The sequence below is a fragment of the Dipteris shenzhenensis genome, chromosome 18 (assembly GCF_047967505.1).
Source record: "Dipteris shenzhenensis isolate YYH24624 ecotype China chromosome 18, Dip_SZ_1.0, whole genome shotgun sequence".
Taxonomy (NCBI): domain Eukaryota; kingdom Viridiplantae; phylum Streptophyta; class Polypodiopsida; order Gleicheniales; family Dipteridaceae; genus Dipteris; species Dipteris shenzhenensis.
In genome coordinates, this window is record NC_141613.1 from 10,614,135 (window position 1) to 10,637,694 (window position 23,560).

Here is a 23,560-nt window from a genome sequence, read left to right on the forward strand (position 1 = left end):
CACCTTATGTGGAGTTGTTTGATACCTAGAACCGTGTGGAGAAAAGTGGAGCAGGCTATAAAAAACGCCGGATTCATGAGTAGCTTCAGGTTGTTGCGAAATTGGAAGCTCGCCCTCTTGGGTGAAGCCATTGCGATGCATTCAACGTTGTTGGCGGCTTGGCCCTTTGTTAGGGCAACAACCCTTCTAGCGGTGTGGGAAACTCAAAATCGGGTGTGTTTCCGGGACTCTCATTAGTGCTCTGATGTGGCGTCGGTCGTCTTGTGTGTTACGGAATCTGGTTGATCTAGGGACTCTCCTAGAAGAGAAGGTACTGGTAGTAAGCCATTGTCTGTTGTCCGTCAATGTGTCTTTAGTGGTATCCTAACTTTGTAGTGCAAGTCGAGGGCGGTGGCCCATTTTATCGGCTAATTTTTGCTTGGTCCTTGTGGGTCTAACCACTACTCTCTTTTTTGGTAATATATCCTACATGTTTAAAATTAAAAAAAACTCCATTTGTTTATATGATGCATAAAGTGGTCTTCTCATGAAATTTCAGATATTTTCCTTCACGAAACGGTATATCTTTACACGATAATGTCCCTTTCCTTGAGCTTACAATCAAAATGGCAGCTTCTTTTCAAGCTCATGGATACCCATGTTATATAGTTTTCACTTTGGCCTTGATGTTTAAAAATGCTCAACAAAAATCCTAAGGAAAGTAGCATTTCCATGGTCTACCATTAAGTTTAAACTTTTTTCCCCTCTTATTTCAACTTGTTTCCCTTCACAAAATGCCCATCTTCAACATGCCATTAAGAGATTTAACATACCGAGACCCCCTTGAATCCCAAGTTTGCATGTATGTTAAGGTCCTTAAACATTCCTAATTATTTGGCATTGGGAATTGGCCCTAACTCTTTAGCTTTTCCTCTTCAAAGATTGGTTAGTTATTATGCAAGGGCTATACTCGCATGTCCCTTCTATCCAATGTTTGGCAGTAGTTTTTTAACTCTACCATGTGGATGCAACTATTTTGGTTATAGCTTTAATCTCCTAGAAGCTAGAGTTCTGTATGCATGATCTTAATCAAACATGATTTGAAGATTTTGGTTATTGTGATTATGTGATTGGCCATTGGAGATGTGTCAAACATAGGGCCCTACAATTCTAATCAATCGCACATCTTGCTCACATTTGGTTGAGGATTGAGGTCAGCTTGCCTTCTCTGGCATTGTATACCAAAATAATTGGCAAGATCGCTAAGACTGCACATTCACACTTACTATGAGATCAATAGAGAGATCAAGGGAACAAAGAATAATATGGTGCAAGTTTTAATGAATGGGAGAATGTTTTCAATTTTAAGGAGATCTAAATAGCCTTACTAGGAACCAAGTTTAATGCGGTCTTAAGGCTATCCCAATCATGCTTATAACCCTAGTCTATGTTGCCCATTATTTGTTCTCACAAGGGTTCTCGTGTCACAACTACTTATTTATGTGATTGATGTGCCTTGTGTGGACATGTAAGCCATGTAATAAGGACACTTCCACCCTCCTGCTTTAGCCTTGCATGCTTATATTCCTTTCATATGATGAAATAAAAAAATATTATAGTACTAGGCCTTCTAAGTAGTCCGACATGTAGAAGGGCTAGCAAAAGTGGTAGCAAAAACAAGTCTTGAGCCAACAATAGGGTCCAACGTCAAAAGCTTGATGGTTGGGATCACTTCAACTTCCTAGATATTTTGTCTTTCTACATTTTATGTATATCTTATTATGCAAGGAATAAAGGATTATTTGAGGAGAGCTTATCAAGTTTTAAATTGAAATTTTATTCATATGAGCTAAAGCCTAGTCACTATAAGAAAACAACAATCATATAGATCACTACTTCACACATTGAAAATCTTTTGCTCAATGAGTACCTCACTCCCTTTTGAGATGAACAAACAGGACATTCATGATTATTATGCTTCACTCCACATGTATGTGGATCCAATGAATGATTCACAGAGACCCTCTATTTAGAAAATCATAGACATGAAATTCCTTTACAAGAGGCCAACCTACAAAAAGCAAGGATGGAAATGATTGGAATTAAGCAACCCCACAGTCTATTTGTAATTTATTCATTAATTGGTTTTTAATTTTGGAAGAAGTAGGGAAAGTTTTTTTAGGTAAGCTTACTGGAAAAACTCACTTAGAGTAACCCTCATAAACCTCTAAATTTCATGTTTAGGGGGACCCACCTTGGTCAGATAAAATGAATATTTTAAAGTTGCATACGCGCTTTGATACATTTTCCTCAATATATGCAAAGAGAAAAATAGATTAGAAATAAATACAAGTACACATATACATACAAACGAACAATCATGAGCTATAGTTTCGGAGCATGATCTTCATCGTATGAGGGGAGTTTGCCATATATTGGCTTCACCACCTTGGCAAACCTAGATGCTTTGGTATTGCAATTGTGATGAAAGAAAGATGTTTGTGTGAGTGAAAAAATACAAAGAAAATGATCTTCATCACATGTCCCTCATCACAATGTGAATGTTTAGTATTTTGTGTGGGCAAACATATTTCTTCTTTTAAGAGTACGAGCCTCATCCCGAGCTGCCATAAGCTAAGCCTTGAAGGTTGGTGCCTCCAAGAGAGAGGTTAAAATCTTCATCAACAGCGCACGATAAACAGTTGCATAATCGAAAGGCATCCAGTTACCTAAAGCCTAAACCACCAGTGACCAAATGCCGGAACTACTACGCACAGGCTCGGAGGACCACCTGTTCCAAAAGCAAGATACCTTTAGGGAACTTCCTACAATGTGTGGGGGATTCCAAAAGCCCGAGTCAGAGAACTCGGGACGCTATCATCACCTCAACTTGGGCCTTTGGAGGAGAGGTGCACATGGTGGTCATTTTCGGGAGGAGCCTCAAGTATGGCTAGTCGTACTCCTGAGAAATCTGTTTCCCCGTCGCTGACTGTAATTTTCGAACGCACTGTTTCTTTTTACCATTGCCTGACACAGCTGTCTATCCTTTCTTCTCGAAATGGGTTCCCCGGAGGCCGTAGAGAGAGAGACTCGAAATGGGTTCCTCTCTTCTTATTGGTCTAGTCACTGGTGAGCCTTCAAAGGCCGCAGCTCCGTTCGATATGACGGGCCTAAAACTATTGCGCAGCTTGGAGCAAGGAAGAGTTCAAAACTATATCACCATGAAGCTGCGGTTTCTATCACTGTTCAGTCCGTGTCAATACTTGTAATCGTTATTTGGTCGTCTCGTGGCATTTTTGTGTAGCTTTGATCAAAGACATCTCTCTGCAGCGGCAGCCCAGCGGTAGGGCTGCCAGCTCTAGCAGGATGGCGAGTTTATTTTTTTTTAAAAATATCTCATATAGCTCAGAAATGCAACACTTTCCCAAAGTGGCACCTCAATTTTTGGAAGTGCCATTTCAAGCACTTGAGCGTCATTGCCTCATCAGCCAATGGGAAATTGGAATGTGGCGCTGGAGTTGAGTTGGACTGCTTTCAATGCTTTGGAAAAGGTCCACACTTGGATGGTCAAGCCAATAAGAAACCCCCAACTCTCACAGACAGAGCCTAATACATTCAATGCTCAAGTTTTGTGAGAACTGAACACAGTTATCAACTTTGCTTTTCTTGTTCGTGTGAACTTGCCCTAAGAAGAGGGACATATCAGGGCATTGAATAGAACACGTGAATTCTTAAGAGAAATAGATATTTTGCATCACTTTTCGTTAGCAATCTAGATTTTTACGTCACATGGATTTGCAAGTTATAGAACAAGGTGAATGATCAAAATCATTCATGAGGCTTGCCCTGGAAGCTGAGAGAGAGAAGAAGAAGAAGAAGAGAGAGAGAGAGAGAGAGAGAAAGGGGGAGAAAAAAATGGGGACAAAAATAGCAAGCAAGAAGAAGAAGAAGAGAGAGAAAGAGAAAGGGGGAGAAAAATGGGGATAAAAATAGCAAGCATAGAGGACAAAAATAGCAGCGATGGACAACCAATCACTCGTTTGCACGAGTCAACAAAGAAAATCCACCACCAATCAAATTCTGCCACCCGACCAGCCCCAGATAGGAAATTTATCATCTTTGAGAGTGCAAAACGATTACTATAGCCTCTCCCTCCAGGTAGGCCAATAATAGATCTTGTGTTTTTTCAAATTTTAATATCTAAGGGTACATTATATAAAAAAATGTGCATTGTATTCCTGATATTGAGAAGAAAATTCACATGCATTGAAGGCGAAATTCATATGTACTTAGATTTAGATGGAAGTGTAAGGGCAAAATGACAAAAGACAAGATACATTTCAATTAATGTATATTCCCTTGTTTTGTTGGGTCACTATGGCATATAGCCTCTCAAAGTTCCATGAAGGTCATTGTCGCTATCATCCCTCGAGGTTGGGAGATCCATAGTCTGGCCTTGGAGAGCGACTCCACATTCGTAGTGATTCAAGCACTTGTGGTAGGAACATCAATGGGGCTATCATCAACTCTCTACTGAATTGTTGTGCGTGGCTTCAAATCCCAAGGCGAAACATGGAAAGAGCCTCGAATGGCATCATGCAAGATGGCTTCATAGGAATAGAAACTGTGATCGAAAGCAATGAAGTTAGAGATTGCCAAAAAGAACGGGCATGATCATGATCCATTCCATTCCCTTGGTAGGGTGTAGCCCATGAGGCCGAGGAGTAGATGACCCATCTCTCAACATTTTAGGAGACATTTGTCCAAAGAGGCCCAAGCTTATACCAAGAAATGCTCTTTCAAAAATGTTTGATTAGTTAAACATACCTTATTCTTCACATCATTAGCCCCATATCGCAATATTGCATGCACAAATGCATACCAATTCTCATATCTTTTGAGCTTACATAGTGTGAAAGGGTTTGAATGTGCTTGAGTGCCATAGCAATTTCTTAAGTCATGTCCCTCTAAATTATTCTCCTCACTTCTATAAAACATCAATTTCCACGTTAATTTTCGATGCATGTTACTTAGAAATGCAAAACATCAAAATATTTTTTGAATTAACGAGCATCAAAATAAACAATGAAATAAATGTCAAAACTAGGTTGGAGCAAGACTTTGGAGCAAGACTTTGTTGGCAATGTAAAAGTGTCAATATGGGGGCCGAAAGATTTTTAGAAGATACATTTGTGGCCATTTGGAAATATTTGGATGTATCCTTTAGTCCAAATATCAATAAAAGTGTCAATATAGGGGCCGAAATTGATTTTTAGAAGATACATTGTGGCCATTTGGAAATGTTTGGATGGATCCTTTACTCCAAAGAAGCACCAAATGATTCTCTATCATCCATAGCCAAGTTGCTTGCATCTTATCAATTCTAATGATGTGCAAGAGACATGTTAGAAGTACTAGCTTCCATGTCCTCTATTTTCCCCTCTTGCATCAAGCACTTCACTTCCACATCTTCAAGGACATTGCATTATCGAGGTGCAACTTGCATCACAAAGCACCACTTATTGTTGATGCAATTGAGCTGAAAAACAACTTCAGAGTTAAAGAGAACAATCGATGATCATTTCATGGCTCAATGTTCACAATGCATATATGGAACAAAGCATCCATATGATAGAAAGTACTTATTTGCTTGCAATGCATAAGTAGAACAATATGTTTGTAAGATCATCCCAAAATTTTGTATTCAATGGCAAATGAACCATTTAAAATCTTTGTGGCATGAGCCCTCTACACTCGACCTTGAACCATTTGACTTGAAACCTTTGAATTCCCAAAATTCACATGGAGAATGTCTTGTCAGATTCTAATATAATATATCTCACTTGAAATGAGATTTGTATAGCACTAGCTTTGTTGCCTTGTGAAAAGTTTGCCATGACTTCACAATCAAATGTATTACACTTCACATCAATCTTCTCTCCTCAGAAGTGATTAACAAGTAAATGAATGATACTAATGATAAAAACAAATTAGTATTTCATTAATAATGAATACTTATAAGTAATGTAGAAAATAAAGATGCAAAAGAAATACACATAAAAGTAGTATGATGATTTCATCACAACCCCGTGCAAATTCTCATCTTGTATTTATTACTTTCCTCACTTTGCTTGGCCTTTATGAGAAATCCTTCCAATCACTTGGTAGTGCATTTAGTGGGCACTGTATATAACTCTGGACACCATCCTTGGTTGCTTTGCTTGAAAGCCCTCTTGTCATCCTTCCCTCATCCTCTCATTGTCATTTTGCTTCCTAATATCTTCCAATCCATTTCTCCACAATTGTAGAAATAAAAGGTATTGACTTCCAATTCTAAGGACACTTTTATCTTTCTTTCCTTCCCCTTCCCTTGTGCAATCTATTCCTCTCCCCTTGATCATCTCTATCTTCCTAAAGTTGAGGCATGGATGGATTCAATCGCACTAAAAACTCATGACATTAAACATTGGTTCTTACACAAGCCATCCTCCTTCTGCCATGTTGCCCTCTGGTCTTGCCTAAATTTGCCTTAGATACCCTTTTTATACCCTCATGAATCTTCCAAAAAAACATCCATCTACTATGTACAATCCCTAATAAGCAACTTTATCAGCTAGGGGCACGATTAAATGCAACCAGATATCCATAATACTCATTGGGAACGCCTTCTCAATTAAACATATAGCTTCAATGGCTTGGATTCTCATCGAGTCAATGGAATATTCTTCTTTTTCTTTTGAGGATATTCACTTGCATTCAAACAAAATATATTATTTGATGCAAGTGGAGACATCCTCTACAATTATTATTATACTCACATAATTTTGACATCATACCTGACAAAAGCACTCAATTTATTGATGGCATTCTTGGCATGTTGATTTAAATAGTAGCGCCAAGCATTTAGTACATAATATTGTACATGAATTCTATAGTCAATATCAACAATTATGAGCCTAATATAAATAAAATATTAAAACCTACAAAAGCTTGTCCAATTCATGTGACTTGAGACTCTGAAGTAACACACACACACACACACACACACAGAGGAACCCTTCAAGGAATGCATATACCATATTGGGGTTTTTACTTATTTCTCAGTGATAATGCTTTTCACTTATTTCTCCTTTGATTTGGTAAGCACCTATGGTGCTTGTGGTAACATCCTTTTCTTCAAGTCTTCATGGACTTTCAACATGCCTACATAGACTTTTAGTGACATTCTTGAATATATACATTAGATCCAAAAGGTACGTGAATTTCAAATATTTCCAAATTTAAGGAAGAGTATAAAATATTGACAGTTTACTCATGGGCAGATGCATTGGGATGCTAGGATCAATCGAAAGTCTCAACCAATACTCACATTTCACTTGTTGTAGCATGGATGTGCACAGTTTCCGAGCAAAAACCTACGAGCAGAAAAGTCCGAGTGATAATTTTTGACACCAACCATGCTTGTATATTTCTCAAAGGAATATATAATTCTTTCTTAATTTCTCATTTATGGAACCATATACTTACTTATTTTTCATTATAACCCTCATTTTACAGAACATCATCTATATATGAACAAATAGTGAACACTTTAGAAACTCCTATAAATACCTCCCTACCATACTCTCTTTTGAGGATTTTGGTAATTCAATCAATTTAAAAGAGTTTCCCTAATCTTTAGCAATCCCATATTTGAAGCTCTCATGTAATAATGTAAACCATATTCCTTGGATGAGTAGGAAAAAGATATTGGAAACCTCATACTTGAAGCCATTATAATCAATCATACATTAATCTCTAATGCATTATTAAATATGGCAAGGCAAGGTAGGGATTTTAAAAATATTCCCAATTCTCTAAACCTAAGTACTTTTAAGGAAATGTGGTCTCTATTGAACTCCTTCCTACCATAATATGAATTAGGGAGAAGTTGTAACTCTCATATACATCTTGAAATGTTTAATTTTTCTCTTTTATAACTATAAAAAGTATAGTTTCAAGCCTACCATTAAATAGATCATGAAAATTTGAACATTTTTCCTTTTTATAGCTCCTCAATCTGAGCTAAGGAGCAAAAGTTATAACCCCTTCTGCATAGGCTCTCCAAGGGTATTTCGCCGGCGGAATAGGGTCGGGACAAGCTCTTCAAACCATATTCCTCTGGCAAAATACACTTAGAGGGTCTATTAAAAAGGTACTATTTATTTTTCCTAGGTCATCCTCAGGAACTGTAAAGAGGATATTTGCTCAAAATTTTATGATCCAAGCAATGGTGAAAGCAAAATAAAGGATTTTTTGAAAGTCATAAAATAAGTCACCACTTGGACATTATATATGTATATTATATAAAGGTATATTTATATCTATATCTATTTATCAATGTTTCATATTTACTTACATATTCATTGAAATAATTTGGAATTTTTTGCTCCCCAAAAATGACTTGAGCCTATATATTTTGACCCCTCCCGCTCACAAAGTTTGATATGGGTCAGATACTTTGCATAGTACTTAATGTGAGTAAGATTCATGTGCTCGCAAAGTTTGATGTGGGTAAGGTATCATTTGCATGGTTGGGCATATGCATTTCCTTGTTTTTGACCATGGATCATGGGAAGTGTTTAAAAATATGCATTAATGGGTTGTCTACCATATGTGTAGGTGTTCGATGGGTATAATATTTTGTAAAGGCCTTAAAGTGAGTAAAAATGTTCATGTAAATCCTCATGCTTAAGAACTGATTTTAAACCATAATTCTTGATAAAAACATCGTTATTTTCATCCATACTCTAAAAAAATTTCAACTCTTATAACATGTTTATTTTTTGACACAGGCATACTTTATATATATTTGTTCAAAGGTTTTTGGCATATTTTCAATGTTTGTTTAGAGACCCTTCTTTGATATTTTTTTCTAGTGTTTGGGTATTTTACCTTAATAGAGCGTTTGGGTATTTTACGTCAGTAGTGTGTTTTTTAAATACTTGCATGATGCACAGATGTTCAGAATACAAAAAAGTACTAACTGTTTGATGATTGATTTGCAAGTGTATATTTTCAGCCACCATCTTTTGCATTTGAGTTACATGCATAAAGTTGATATTTGAGTTGAGTCGCTAGTGTTTTGGTCGTGTTCCTTTTAGGAAGTATGAAAGAACCTCCTTGCATGAGAAAATAAAGCCAATTCTAGATCAAGCTCCTATAAAAGAGCGAGAAATTACCCTAGTTTGAGGTTGATAGTGCCACCTCAACCTTGTGAGGGCTTTTGAGAACAATTTTGAGCTACTCTACTCCCTCAAGAATACATTCCTCTTGGTAGAGGCTGCACATGAAGACCGTGCATAGTCCCCCAAATGGCTACCAAAGTGTGTACTGTGTTCATCCTCCGGATACTAGCCAATGTATGTGTTGGGTGAACCTGTGAACCATCCAAGGCCTCAATACATATGGAACTCTAGATATGTCATGCTGATATGCTTTCCAAAATCTCCCTTGAAGTATCCACATTGGTACTAAGAGCCAAAAACGTTATCTAGAGAACATGACGCAACCAAATGTCATCGAATCAAAAGAGCCCAAGAAGCGTTATGTCTCTTGTAGAACACCTGAGGCCACAGGAAAGAAAGATCCATGCTATTGAGCCACATGTCAGGATTCTAGAAGGGATAATGCTTAAATTTGCTTAGTAGTCTATAGATCCCCTTCCAAATGATCCTTGCCTGTCTGCAATCCCATAGGCAATGCTAAATACACTCAATAGCAGAGAGTCAACAAGAACATGTGGAATCAACCCCAAACTTTGAATTACTATTCCACAGAAATCCCTCCATGAATAGAAAGCCAAAAGAAAAGAGTGATTTTCTATTCCTAAGGGATTTCCAGAGTCTCTTCCAAAAGGATTTTTAAGATCAGTAGAAATTGAAAAAATCTTCCAGGCGTCCACCCTTCAAGGCTGAGCTGAAATCTCTTGGCATTACTAATTGTTTATCTTAAGAAGGGGAGGCTCTTTCTTGGTGCCCTGCATTAATCCATTCCACTCCCTAGTGTCCCATTACAAATATTTTATGGAAACACCTTGAACAAATATGGAGAGAGGAGAGGAGAAGAGTGGAGATGAGGAGAGAGGGCACATCTAGAGAGCACACCACAAATGATGAAATGTACACTAGATTTAGTTGAAAATGATGAATATATACAAACCCCTTTAGGGTTAGGGTTTCTAACCCTTTGCTTTATAGCACTCTATGTGTTAGTGCTATGTACGATGTTGAGATGGTTCCTCAACACCTTCCCTCAAGATCAACATCATGAAGTAGGCCTTCCCTCAAGATGAGGATTTTAGGGAATCGAAGAAGGACTAAGAATTACATTCCATCACATCCCTTTAATGGGAATTTCCTTCCTTTGTGTCAAACCGAGAGCTTGTTGGTGCTTCTCGAAAAGCTCTTTGTCAAGTGGTTTGGTAAAGATATCTGCAACATTCTCTTTTGTTATCACAATGCTACAGTGTGATATCGCCAAGTAACACTCTTTCTTTGATGAAGTGCTCTCTGACATTAGTGTGCTTTGTCCTGGAGTGATATACTAGATTCTTGGCCAATGCTTGAGCCAATTGATTATCACAGTATATTGTTGTTGGCTTTGTCTCATCAAAATTTTTGACAATAGTCTTCTGAGCCATATAGCCTCACATGCACCTATTGTGAATGCTCTATATTCTACTTCAATTGAAGACAAAGAAATAGTTGCTTGCTTGTTTGACAACCATGATATAGCACCTTTACCAAGGAAAAATGCATATCCTTGTGTGGATCTCATGGTCTCATGATCTCCTGCATAGTCACTACTGTTACAATATCCATGCAACCTTGGATGACTTCCTCTATATTCAATTCCAAATTGTATTGTACCTCTGATGTATCTCAAGACTCTTTTGGCTGCATTCTAGTGACACTTTTTTGGCTGCATTCTAGTGAGACTGTTTTGGATTTGCCATAAACTGTGCAAGTAAACTTACTGCATGACAAATATCTGGCCATGTGATAGTAAGATATAAAAGAGATCCGATGAGTTGTTGCCAGTATCTGTCATTGATTGGAGGCTTGTCTCGATCTTTTGTAAGTTTCAAACTCTGTTCCATGGAGCGGTTGCTTTCTTGCAATCTGCCATATGAAATGTCTTCAGGAGACTATCAACATATTTTAGTTGACTCATAAAGGTGATGTCTGAGTCTCTCCAGAACTCAATATCAAGACAATAGTGCACAAGTCTAAGATCTTTCATGTCGAACTCTACAAATAAGTCTTGTTTCAACTTGTTGATGAAGCTATCATTGCTTCCTATCACAATCAGGTCATCTACATACAAAAATGTAGTAGTGATATCTTCCCCTTGCACTTTGTAGTAGAGAGTATGATCTATATTGGACTTCATGTATCCCAGATTAGCAAAATACTTGTCGATTCTACTATACCAACTTTTGGGTGCTTGCTTTAAGCCATAGAGGTTTTTCTTGAGATGGCAAACTTGATGCTCTTTCAACATATCCTGCTGGTTGCTGCATGTGTGTCGCTATTAATACCAAAAATCTTATGGAGTCCATCTTTGCTACTACTGGAGCATAAGTCTCATCATAATCTTAACCATATTGCTATGCAAATCCTTTTGCAACTAGTCTAGCTTTGTATCTTTCAATGCTTCCATCTAAATTGTACTACACTTTATAAACCCATTTGTTTGCTATGGCCTTCTTTCCTAGTGAAAGGTCACATATTGTTTTTGTACAAAGCTTCCATTTCTTCATTCATAGTAGTTTGCCATTCTGGCTTGTCAACTACGACTTCGAAGTACACTGGCTCTTCTGTAGCCATTATGGTAGTCATAAGAGCATAATTGGTAGTTTAAACCTGAATTGCTTTGCCTTTCTGAGCATATGTCAATCCAGCCAGTGGTCTTCTTTCTCTGGTAGACCGGCTGAGTTGCTGATCTTCTCAAGGTGTCTCTCGAAATTCTTGCTCTTCTTCATCAACATTTTTTGTAGGTGACTGAGTTATCGGTGTGTATGTCTCCTGTGTATTTGATGTTTTCCATTCTGATTCTTAATCAAAGATTACATCTCTAGAGATTATGACCTTTTAGTTGATGGGGATCTTAAAGCTTGTATGCTTTTCTCTCTTCACTGTAGCCAACCCTAATGCATTTGCGTGACTTAACATCCAACTTTCTATGATGATCATCATGTATGTGGGCATATGCTATGCAACCAAGTATGTGGAGATGCCTAATGCGTGGCTTGTATCCAGTGACTACTTCATTAGGTGTCATACCTTGAATTGGTTTGGTTGCAAGACGATTAAGCAAGTAGTTTGCAGCTCCTGCGAGCACTCCCTCCCTCCCTCGCCATAGCCTACCTCCCTACCCCCCTCGACCGCCTCGCCCGCGAGCTCGCCCCACCCCCCCTCGCTGCGCCTTCGCCCTCCCCTCGCCTCGCCTTGCGCTTCACCCACCTCGCCTTCGCCCTCCTCTCGACCGCCTCACCCGCCTAGCCCGCCCTCACCTTGCCCACCCTCGCCGCCTAGCCCGCCCTCGCCTAGCCGCCCTCGCCCCGCCCTCCTTCGCCTTGCTGCCCCCCGCCTCACTCGCCCTTGCCTAACCCGCCCTCGCCTCACTTGCCTAGCCCACCTCGCCCGCCTCACCCCGTCCGCCCCTCCGCCCCGCCTTGCCGCCTCACTGCGCCCGCCTCACCGCCCAGCTCTCCCGCCCCGCTTCGCCACCTCACCGCGCCCGCCTCAACCGCCTCGCCCCGCCCTCACCTCGTCCACCCCACCATGCCCGCCTCACCCTTCCAACCTCGTCGCCGCCCCTTCCTGCACCCCGCCACACCCCCACTCTCGCCTCGACCCTCCGCCCCCGCCTCCGCCCCCCGCCCGCCCGCCCTCGCTCTCGCCTCGCTTGCCGACTCCTCATCCAAACCCAGGCTCCACCCTCGTCTATCCCCTCCCCTTTTCGGTAGCAGCCTCTTCCTCATCGGAGTTCTCGCAGTTTGTCTTGGTGGTATGGCGGCTCCCTGCCCGGAACCGGAGGCCTAGTCGGACCCCCCCTCTCCAGAAGCCTACCGCGTAATCTTGACAGAGCAACAATCTTCCCGGGTACAACAGGTTGCCAATGACTTTGCCCACACCTCAGTCTATGGCAGAGTCATTGGACATTCCCCCTCCAGACCAGCCATCAGGGATTGGCTGCAATCCACGCTTATGCTAGAGGATAGTCACATTGAGGAGGTGGCCGTTATGGGAAGGGGCATCTTCTGGCTCAAACTATCCACAGCGAAAGCTGCGAGCAACCTGATTGCTGGTTCCCCCACATCGATGGATGGCAAGATCATCATGATAGTTCCTTGGTACCGAGGGTTTAGCGCAGCGGACTTTGATGCTCGTTTCCGCATACCTCGCCATCCAGTGACGCTAGTGTTTCCAGGCCTTGCTGCTGACTTACGACCGATAGTCAGGGACCTGGGCTCCCACTTTGGTTGGGTGATGCATGACACTTTCGTCGATGCGGTTACTGTGGCAGGTGCCCCCAGAGTCCGTGTGGCTGTGGCTGACCCTGCGTCCCTCCCTGCAGTGATTGAGATTGTGACAGATGCTGGCAGCATTACTCAGAGCATGATAGTTATAGGACAGCCAGGCCAGTGCCTGAGGTGTCACGGCTTTGGGCACCTGGCTGCTGCTTGTCCACGCTTTTCCAGCTCCTCCCGGTCCCCCCCGTCCCCCCCCTCTCAGCCCTCTCCCCCTCCCCCGGGGCAGCCACGTCAGGAAGAGTAGAGTCGGCCGGAGCCCGTTTCAGAGGTGGCTGGCGGCTGGACCGAGGTCAGAAGGAAAAGAGGAAAGAATAAGAAGACTTCTGACAAAGGCAAGGAGGCAGAGGTTACCCTACCGGGAGCAGCGCCTCAGAGACCTGACAGACAGCCGCCCCAGGGTCCTGGTAGAGCTTCTGCTTCGTCTGTAGCCTGCCCTCCGCAGCCTCAGGTCCCCTTCTTTTTCGATCCCCAGCTCCCTTCCACTCTGCCCCAGCCCTTACCCCAGCCGCAGCCTTCTATTTCTGACCCGCAGCATCAGCCCCCGCCTCTTCTTCTTCAGCCCCCTTCTCTTCCTCTTCAGCCCCAGTCCCAGCTCCAGCCCCATCCCCCCTCCCCCGCCCCTCTCAGTTCTCCTGCACTCTGTCAGCTGCACCGATGGTTCCTCAATCGCGGGCAGCCCCCACTCCCCCTCCTCCGCCCCCTGCTAGCCGCTTCCGTGGAGTCTGAGATGCCTAGACCTCAGCCTCCCTCCCCTTCCCCACCCCAGGCAGGCCATCCTGAGTCTACCACCCTTGGAGCAGTCTTCTCTGTCTGCTAGCCCGACCCCCTCAGTTGCAGACTTTGGCGGGCCTCAGCTCCAGGAGAGAGAGCTTCCTCGTGACTTCTACAGATCTGGTCCCTGGGATTACTTGGATGTGGCCGACCTCGGGACCTTCCCTGCTTACCTCGACATCAATATCTTCCTGCTCCGTAAAGGGGCGGATGGGAAGATCGCAGCCTTGGCCCCGAGGGATGGCCCCAGCTTTGCTTTCACTTTTCTCAGCGACAGTACCGAGACCTGGACAGACGACTCGGTTTGGGAGGCTCTCAGAGAGCAGACGCACGCTCAGATTTGCTCTTGGATAGGCCTGTCGGGTGGACAGCTTCTCGAGACTCAGTGGTCCGAGGGTGACGTGCGCCTGCGGTGGTTATGCGCCGCCAAGCGTTTCAGATTGATTGTGATCCTCAGACCCCCTCTGTCGTGGCCCCTACCCCAGGATGTCAGAGCCTGGACTCCCCAGAAACTTCGCGCCTTCTATGGGATGACCACTTCAGAGATCTCGAGTTGGCTCGAGAAAGCGTTTGTCCATGGCACCAAAGGCCTCACGCCTTTGCTAAAAGTTCTGAAGAATGGGTAGGATGACCCCGTCTCCCCTTCCAAACCCTCACAAAAGCGTCAGCGCCTTCACTCCGAAACTTCAACCTCTTCATCGACCTCAGTTGCGAGCAGACAGTTGTTCGCAGCCTACCAGTCTTCATCATGAGCTTACACCTTGTCTCTTGGAACGTGAAGGTGGACAGTTTCATTCTGAATCAAGGGAGAACCCCACTACCAAAGCATATGTTTTATGCATGCTTGTGTCATAGACCCTTCTTAGGTGCCTCCAAAACTTGAGTATCTTTCCTTTAGCATGACTTTCCACCATTTGGAACAAACTTTAGCATGCTTTTAGGTATCCCAAAAAATAATGCAATCATTTGGTCCTACATGAATTGAGTTGTACTCCAATTCCAAATGCACTAAATTTGTTTTTTGCCTTATTTCTTGATGATAGGATAGTTGGAATTTGAAAGCAATGCATGAAGTAGCACAAGGAAAATTTGATAAGAACACTTGAAGAAAGAGGATAATCAAATAAAATCTAATCAAAATACTTGTAAAAGAGAGTGATCATGATTGTGGTTGACAATCTACAGCTTGCTTGCAAATTTAGAACCAATAGAATGCTTGCAAGATGAGATCTACTTGCCCCGCCAAAGAGAATTGTGATTGCCTCTGCTCGTAATCTCTTCTCATCTAGAGTTATGGTATTTAGGGGCTCATCAACTATTTCCCTAGCTCATCCTCATGCATATCTTCTTCATGTGCCTTTATATGCACCAAAGTAATCATGAATCAAATCTTTCACGACTGCATCATGTAGTATGTTCTTCTTCATGCATCCATGCAAGGAGAATTGCCTCCTTTTGGTAGCATGCTCCTCCCTTAGAACATGCCTATGATTCACTCTTACTAGGATTCATGGGGATGATATTTCATAGCTTGGTCATGCATAGCACATAGAATGATAGTATACTTGACAAGCATGGTAGACCATTAGGTACCGCTCACTATTTGCAGTGGTCTTCTTGGGAGAGAGGTCCTACTTCCTCTGTAGGCTCTTGGAGGAATTTCTAGATGATCACATATTCCAATTAGTAAGTCATCTCGGAGGAAGTGTACAGAGAATCTAGCAAATTGATGCAACCATACCCTTAGATTGGGTTCTTTTGGGTGACATGTTTCACTCTAGAGACAGGTGGCTAGGAGCATTGATGATATCATGGATCCCACTTCAGGTATGAAACTATGATCCCAAATGGGGACGCCCTGGTGTTTGATGTTCACTCTAGGGGAAAGTTATCTAGAACTACAAATGATATTCTTAAGCATATTGCATTTCAGCCTGTCAAGGTTGCAGGTCATCTGGAACAATGTTTTGAGGATGCTACCTAGATCCTATCACCCAAGCCACATCACCTTGTCCTCATGGAGGCTTTGGCTTTATGATGGAGGTGTGTTGAGGAACCATCTCAACATCATGTGTTCGATATTGTACATAGCACTAACACATAGAGTACTATAAAGGGAAGGGTTAGAAACCCTAACCCTAACCCTAAAGGGCTTTGTATATATTCATCATTTTCAACTAAATCTAGTGTATTGTTAGTCATTTGTGGTGTGCTCTCTAGCTGTGCCCTCTCTCCTCATCTCCACTCTTCTCCTCTCCTCTCTCCATATTTGTTCATGGTATCAGAGCTTCCTTGCATTCCGCTGAGGCATCACGATCATTACGAGAGTGTGAGAGAGATTGAGAGATAGAGGCTCTCTTGAGTTACTCCAATTGAGTTCGCTTCCGTCAAGAAGATTTTCGCACATTCCATTGAGAGAACTCTTGTCATTTGAATCCATCCATGTGAGAGAGAGAGAGAGACTTATGTTCATTGAGAGTGATAGTTATTCATTCCATTTATAGTTCTCTTCTGTTATGTGAGTTCAGATTGTGATATAGTCCTCTAAGTTCATTGAGAGAGATAGAGAGACGCTTCATCTCTTCTATTGTCAAAGAGAGTCTCTTTGGTCACAAAATATTTTGGTCTCTTTCCTCTGAGTAAGAGAGATCTCCTATCAACTATATGCAAGGCGGCCAAGTTTCAACATCTACAACGACTGGGCTCTACCTACAGCATCTACAGCTACATGCAATTATAGCTACTTTGAGATCTGTAGTCTAAGAGATTTCTTATCCTACCACTAAGGAAGGCGACTACTAAGGTAGTAAGAAATCATGGCGGCTCATCCATCCAAGCTCACTATAGTTGAGGCCACTTGTGACGACAACTAAAGGTGGCCTCAACACTCCATCACCTCACAATCCAACTGCATATTTCACCTTTAGGGACTCTACAACTCACAAACGGTGGCCCCTTTAGCATATGACCATGCAGTGACAACTCTGCTCCAATTTTTGTGCAACTACAGAGCTCGGATGCCCAGGACACCACAACCCTCACCGCCAGCCAACACAAACAAGCAAAAGCTCAACCCGAGTTCATTTCTCCATCAATGGAGGAGACAACACCAATAGAATATTTATAGATTTTGTGGGATGTCCAAAGATTTTGGTGACTATCATAGTGACACATGGCACCACAGCAAACTGATATGTCACCTCACCTTATCTCCACATGGCACACCTTATATACCACATGGCATGGCTACCACATCAACACAGTTAGCCTTATGCCATATCAGCTTATCTTGATAGGTCATCCTTGACTGTCACATCAGCACTGACTACCACATCATCCCTAAGGTCCACGTTAGCTACCTAGTACATGTCACCTGCATAGCTTTTTGCCACATAAACCCTAGTGACACATCACCTACCATGTTAGCATCCTAGTCTCAATAGAGCCACATCACCATGCCACATCATCAGTGGCATGTCATTAGCCACATCACCTTGCCATCTCATCATCTACCATGTGGCACACAGTCTCCTGATCATGTCAACTTCAAGTACTTGTTAGATCTAAGGAATCAGAATATGGCAATTGGGATTCCGAAGCTACAGTTTCTTGGAAAGGTTTGTGAAGCATGCTGCTTCGGCAAACAAAAGCGAACCAACTTTGTCAGAAGTACCTCTCGTGCACGAGGTATTCTTGATTTGATTCATACAGATGTATGGGGTTATGCCCAGACCCGCAGCATCAATGGTTCACTTTATTACTTGACCTTCATCGACGACTACAGCAGATATTGTTGGGTCTACTTTCTGAAAGAGAAATCTGAAGTGTTTACCAGATTTCAAGAATTCAAAGCCATGGTAGAAAACCAGACAGGCAGAAAGATCAAGGTCATGAGATCAGACAGAGGAGGTGAATACATGTCTTCAGCCTTCATCAACTTTTGCAAAACTCACGGTATTCGAAGACAATTCACATGTGCAGATACTCCTCAGCAAAATGCAATAGCTGAAAGGAAGAATGGGACTTTAGCAGACAGTGCTAGAGCAATGCTTAGTGAAAAGAATCTTCCGAATCAGTATTGGGCAGAAGCAATAGCTACAGCTAACTACTTGCTTAATCGGCTTCCTACCGAACCGATACAAGGTATGACTCCTTATGAAGCATTCACTGGACACAAGCCACGCATTGGGCATCTCCGCATATTTGGTTGCATAGCATATGCCCACATACATGATGATCATCGCAGGAAATTGGATGCGAAGTCACGCAACTGCATCATGGTTGGCTACAGTGAAGAAAGCAAAGCATACAAATTGTATGATCCCATCAACCGCAAAGTCATTATCTCCAGAGATGTAATCTTCGATGAGGAATCAGAATGGAAAACCTCACCTACACAGGAGATAGAAGCATCGACTTCACAGTCATCTACAGAACAGGTTGATGAAGAAGAGCAAGAATTGCCAGCAACACCCCAATCAGCGCCACAGCAGCTCAGACGGTCTACTAGGGAAAGCAGACCACCAGCCAGATTGACATATGCTCAGAAAGGCAAAGCAATTCAGGTGGAAACCACCAACTATGCTCTTATGACTACCATCATGGCTACAGAAGAGCCAGTGTACTTCGAAGATGCAGTAGATAAACCAGAATGGCAAACTGCTATGAATGAAGAAATGGATGCTTTGTATAAAAATAACACTTGGGAATTATGCGACCTTCCACCAGGAAAGAAGGCCATAGCCAACAAATGGGTATACAAAGTGAAGTACAATCCAGATGGCAGTATTCAGAGATACAAAGCCAGATTAGTTGCAAAAGGATTTGCACAACAATATGGCCAAGATTATGATGAGACTTATGCTCCAGTAGCAAAGATGGATTCCATACGATTCTTGATATCACTAGCGACACTCAGTAAATGGAATGTGTATCAGCTCGATGTCAAGAATGCATTTCTCAATGGTTACCTAGACGAGGAAGTCTACATGCAACAACCAGCAGGTTATGTTGAACCAGGAAAAGAGAACAAGGTTTGCCATCTCAAGAAAAGTCTCTACGGCTTAAAGCAAGCACCCAGAAGTTGGTACAGCAGAATTGACAAGTATTTTGCTGATCTGGGATACATGAAGTCCAATGCAGATCATACTCTCTACTACAAAGTTCAAGGGGAAGATATTACTATTGCACTTTTGTACGTAGATGATCTGATTGTGACAGGAAGCAAGGATAGCTTCATCAGAAAGCTAAAACAAGACTTATCTGCAGAGTTCGACATGAAAGATCTTGGACTTATGCACTATTGTCTTGGAATTGAGTTCTGGAGAGATTCAGATAGCACATTCATGAGTCAGCTCAAATATGTTGACAGTCTCCTGAAGAAGTTTCATATGGCAGATTGCAAGATTGCAGCCACTCCCATGGAACAGAGTTTGAAACTTACTAAAGATTCAGAAAAGCCTACAGTCAATGACAGATACTACAGGCAACTCATTGGATCTCTTATATATCTGACAATCACACGGCCAGATATTTGTTATGCAGTAAGCTCACTAGCACAGTTTATGGCAAATCCAAAACAGTCTCACTGGAATGCAGCCAAAAGAGTCTTGAGATACATCAGAGGTACAAGAAAATTTGGGATAGAATACAGAGGAAGTCATCCACGGTTGCATGGATACTGTGATAGTGACTATGCTGGAGATCATGAGACCAGGAGATCGACACAGGGATATGCATTTTTCCTTGGTCAAGGTGCTATATCATGGTTGTCAAACAAACAGCCAACTGTTTCTTTGTCTTCGACTGAAGCAGAATATAGAGCACTCACTACAGGTGCATGTGAGGCTATATGGCTCAAAAGACTATTGTCAGAAACAGATTACTTTGATGAGTCAAAGCCAACAACAATATACTGTGATAATCAATCGGCTCAAGCATTGGCCAAAAATCCAGTATATCACTCCAGAACAAAGCACATTGATGTCAGAGAGCACTTCATCAGAGAAAGAGTGTTACTTGGTGACATCACACTACTGCAGCATTGTGATAGCAAAGAAAATGTTGCAGACATCTTTACCAAACCACTCGGTAAAGAGCTATTCGAGAAACACCGACTAGCTCTTGGTTTGATGCAGAGGAAGGACATTCCCATTAAAGGGGTGTGATGGAATGTAATGCTCAGTCCTTCTTCGATTCCCCAGAATCATCATCTTGAGGGAAGGCCTACTTCATGATGTTGATCTTGAGGGAAGGTGTTGAGAGTTCACGCTCAACATCATGTGATCATGTGTGCATAGCACCATCACGTGATCATATGTGCATAGCACTAACCTTATAGAGTGCTATAAAGGAAAGGGTTAGATCCCCTAACCCTAACCCTAAAAGGGTTTGTATATATTCTATTTTTTCAACTAATTCTAGTGTACAGTTAGTCATTTGTGGTGTGCTCTCTAGCTGTGCCCTCTCTCCTCATCTCCACTCTTCTCCTCTCCCTTCTTCATATTTTGTCAGTGGAGGTGTGTGGCCTTGGGCCCTTGGGCCCGTACTGGCTTGTTTACCTTTGAATACGGGGGCACACTGAGATCATCTAGGGAAGGGGCTCATCCTGATGTAGAGGAGGTGGCAAGGGTGGCTGTCTCCTCATCCGAACCATCTTGGATAAGAACTTGATTCGTTCCTTCATCCACCTTGGTGACCTTCTTGGGCTTGGTTTGCAGGGACTAGTGTGCCTCAGGATTTTGAGACGTGGGAGTCCTTTCCTTCCTTGCCTGATTTTTCATCTCCTTGCCTAGGGTTTTCACATGTATCCTTGTGGTGACCTTCAAGTGCACTGCTACTACTTGACCTTGTTCAATGCTTATTAAATTGAGGCTAGTGCTCTTGAGCGGGGTGGTTAGAGTCGCTGGCCTCCTTAGGGGACAATCTTTAAATAAATGCTCCACTCCACATCCAATGCACAAGGGTGTGGGACTTGTTATGGGCGAGACCACTAGGGTGAGATACCTATAAGGACAATCCTTTAAAAAGTGTGGCACTTGGCATTTAAAGCATGATACAGGTGGGTTTGTTGCACCCTTATATGGGCATTTGCTTGCCCTGTGTGGACCTTGACATGTATAGCATTGGATCGAGAGCCTCTAGGTCACGGAATTTATGTCTCTTGCCCTCAAGGCCACCAACGTTGTTTGATATACTGGGACATGCTGATCCTCATGTAAGAGGTAGTGACTTCTTATGCCACTGCCTTCCTCGCAAGGATGATAGTCAGAATGGCCGTGATCCTCATCAGGCTCTTCCCAATCCCTAGGTAGTTCCTCCACCAATACTTCGTTGATTGGAGTTATATGTGATGGGGGCGGTTGTGGACCTAGTATGGGTGGCAGTAATGGAGCATGTTGTGCCCTATATTGCCCTAGATTGGCTAGAGGGGCTCATTGTGCATTCATTGGGTTGGGTGGGGTCATCATTGCATCCTTGGTTGGTAGATCGGTTGGGGAAGGACCTTCAAAAATTGGCACTGAGAGGTGTCGTGGCTCCCCCATCTATAGAAGTGTGCACAATAGAGTGCTTGCCTTGGTCTAAGGTAGGGGCATTCATTTGAGGGTTGATTGCCATTGCATACCCCACACCAAACATTGTCTCTTCTCTCGAGAATAAGTGGGGTTACTATTGGGGTAAAGGCCAATGGCCTAGTATATACCCCTTTGTACCATACATACATAATAAGAGCTTACCTTGATCTGGGTGAGTTAGCACCCACAATTTCGGTGTTCTCCCTTTCTTTGTTGCTCTCCGATAAGACCTCCTCTCCATCAACTGGTATCAGAGCTTGGTTGAGCGAAGCCAACAAAGAGACTGTAGCATTGCGGTGTTGCTGTGCCAAGAGCCCGAACTTGTTGCGTGGAGTCTCCTACTGCCCGTGGGCTGCCCCTGGGAGCTGTATTTTGGCATATACTAGCTCGTTTTTACTGTTTCAGTCTTATATATCAAGTTGCCTCGACTGTTCTAGCAGTCTATTGCCTTGTTTGAGCAAGGGAGAAGGAATATTATCCATCTACGGTAAAAAACGACCTGCTGCTATGTGATTCTAGCCACTAGAAGTTGCTTTTTTGGGGCTCGAAAGCAAAAACGTCTTTTGCTTGTGGTGGACTCCAGTTGATCAAAGGCGGCTGGTACATTCAGATTTCAGTTGGGTTTATGCCTTCAAGTTGATGCATATCAAGCCAAAGGTTAGCTAAAAGTGATTGCTTACAATTGATGCATTTTGAGCCTTTGTTTAGCTGAGAAAGTGAGCATAAGTGAGCAGTGTTTTTCTGAAGTTTTGTATCCCAGGAAGGGATTATTTTTTGTGAGTGCAATACTCTTCCCACTAAGGGAATTTTTTGGACAACAATTTTCAGAATTGTTGGGCTATTTCATTGGAGTTTATGCCTCAAACGCTTCAGGAAAAGTTGGTGATTGGTAGTTTGCAGTCTTGTGACAGCAGTAAAAAGTGAGCAGGTGAGCTGTTTTTAGAAGTGAATATCAGAGAATCCATGAGGAATTGTCTTCTGAGTTGAACTAAGAAGTTTTAGTTTTTTGGACAATCTAAAATCTTGTTTTTGAAAGCGTTTCAATTCGAGATCTAGAGAAAAAGTTATGATGCCTGGTATGCCCATGATTTACAATTTTGATAGTTTGACAGCAGCTAGAAAAAGTGACCAGCGGCCTACTTTCAGCAATGAATATCAAAAAATCCATAATGAATTTGGACTTGTAGTAAATTGAAGTTTGTAGATCTATTAGTTGTCTACAACTTTGGTGTTTATAGCAAAGGCAACTGAGTTATGGTTGGGAAGATATTGACAGTTCAAAACATGCCAAAACTGTTGCAGACTGTTATTACAGCAGTAAAAGTTTGCAGGTGGTGGTTTCCAACAGCAGATAAGGAAATCTCTAAGGATTTTGGACCTATTGTAAACTGAGAAGTTGTAGACTTTCCTACAAGCTACATTTCTTTTGTTTACACTTTTTGCATCGGAGCTATTGTGCAAAAGATATTGGCTAGTTTTGGGATGCCCTAAGGTCACTTACAGCAGAACATGTATTTGTGACAGTGACAGTGTGGCTATTGTCATTGCAGTTGATATTTTTTGGGCTTGAGTTTGGTACATTGGTGCAATGTATCCTGGTTGTTTTGTCATCCATTGTGATGGCTTCGGCATCAAAGAATGCATTGTTTAACATTGA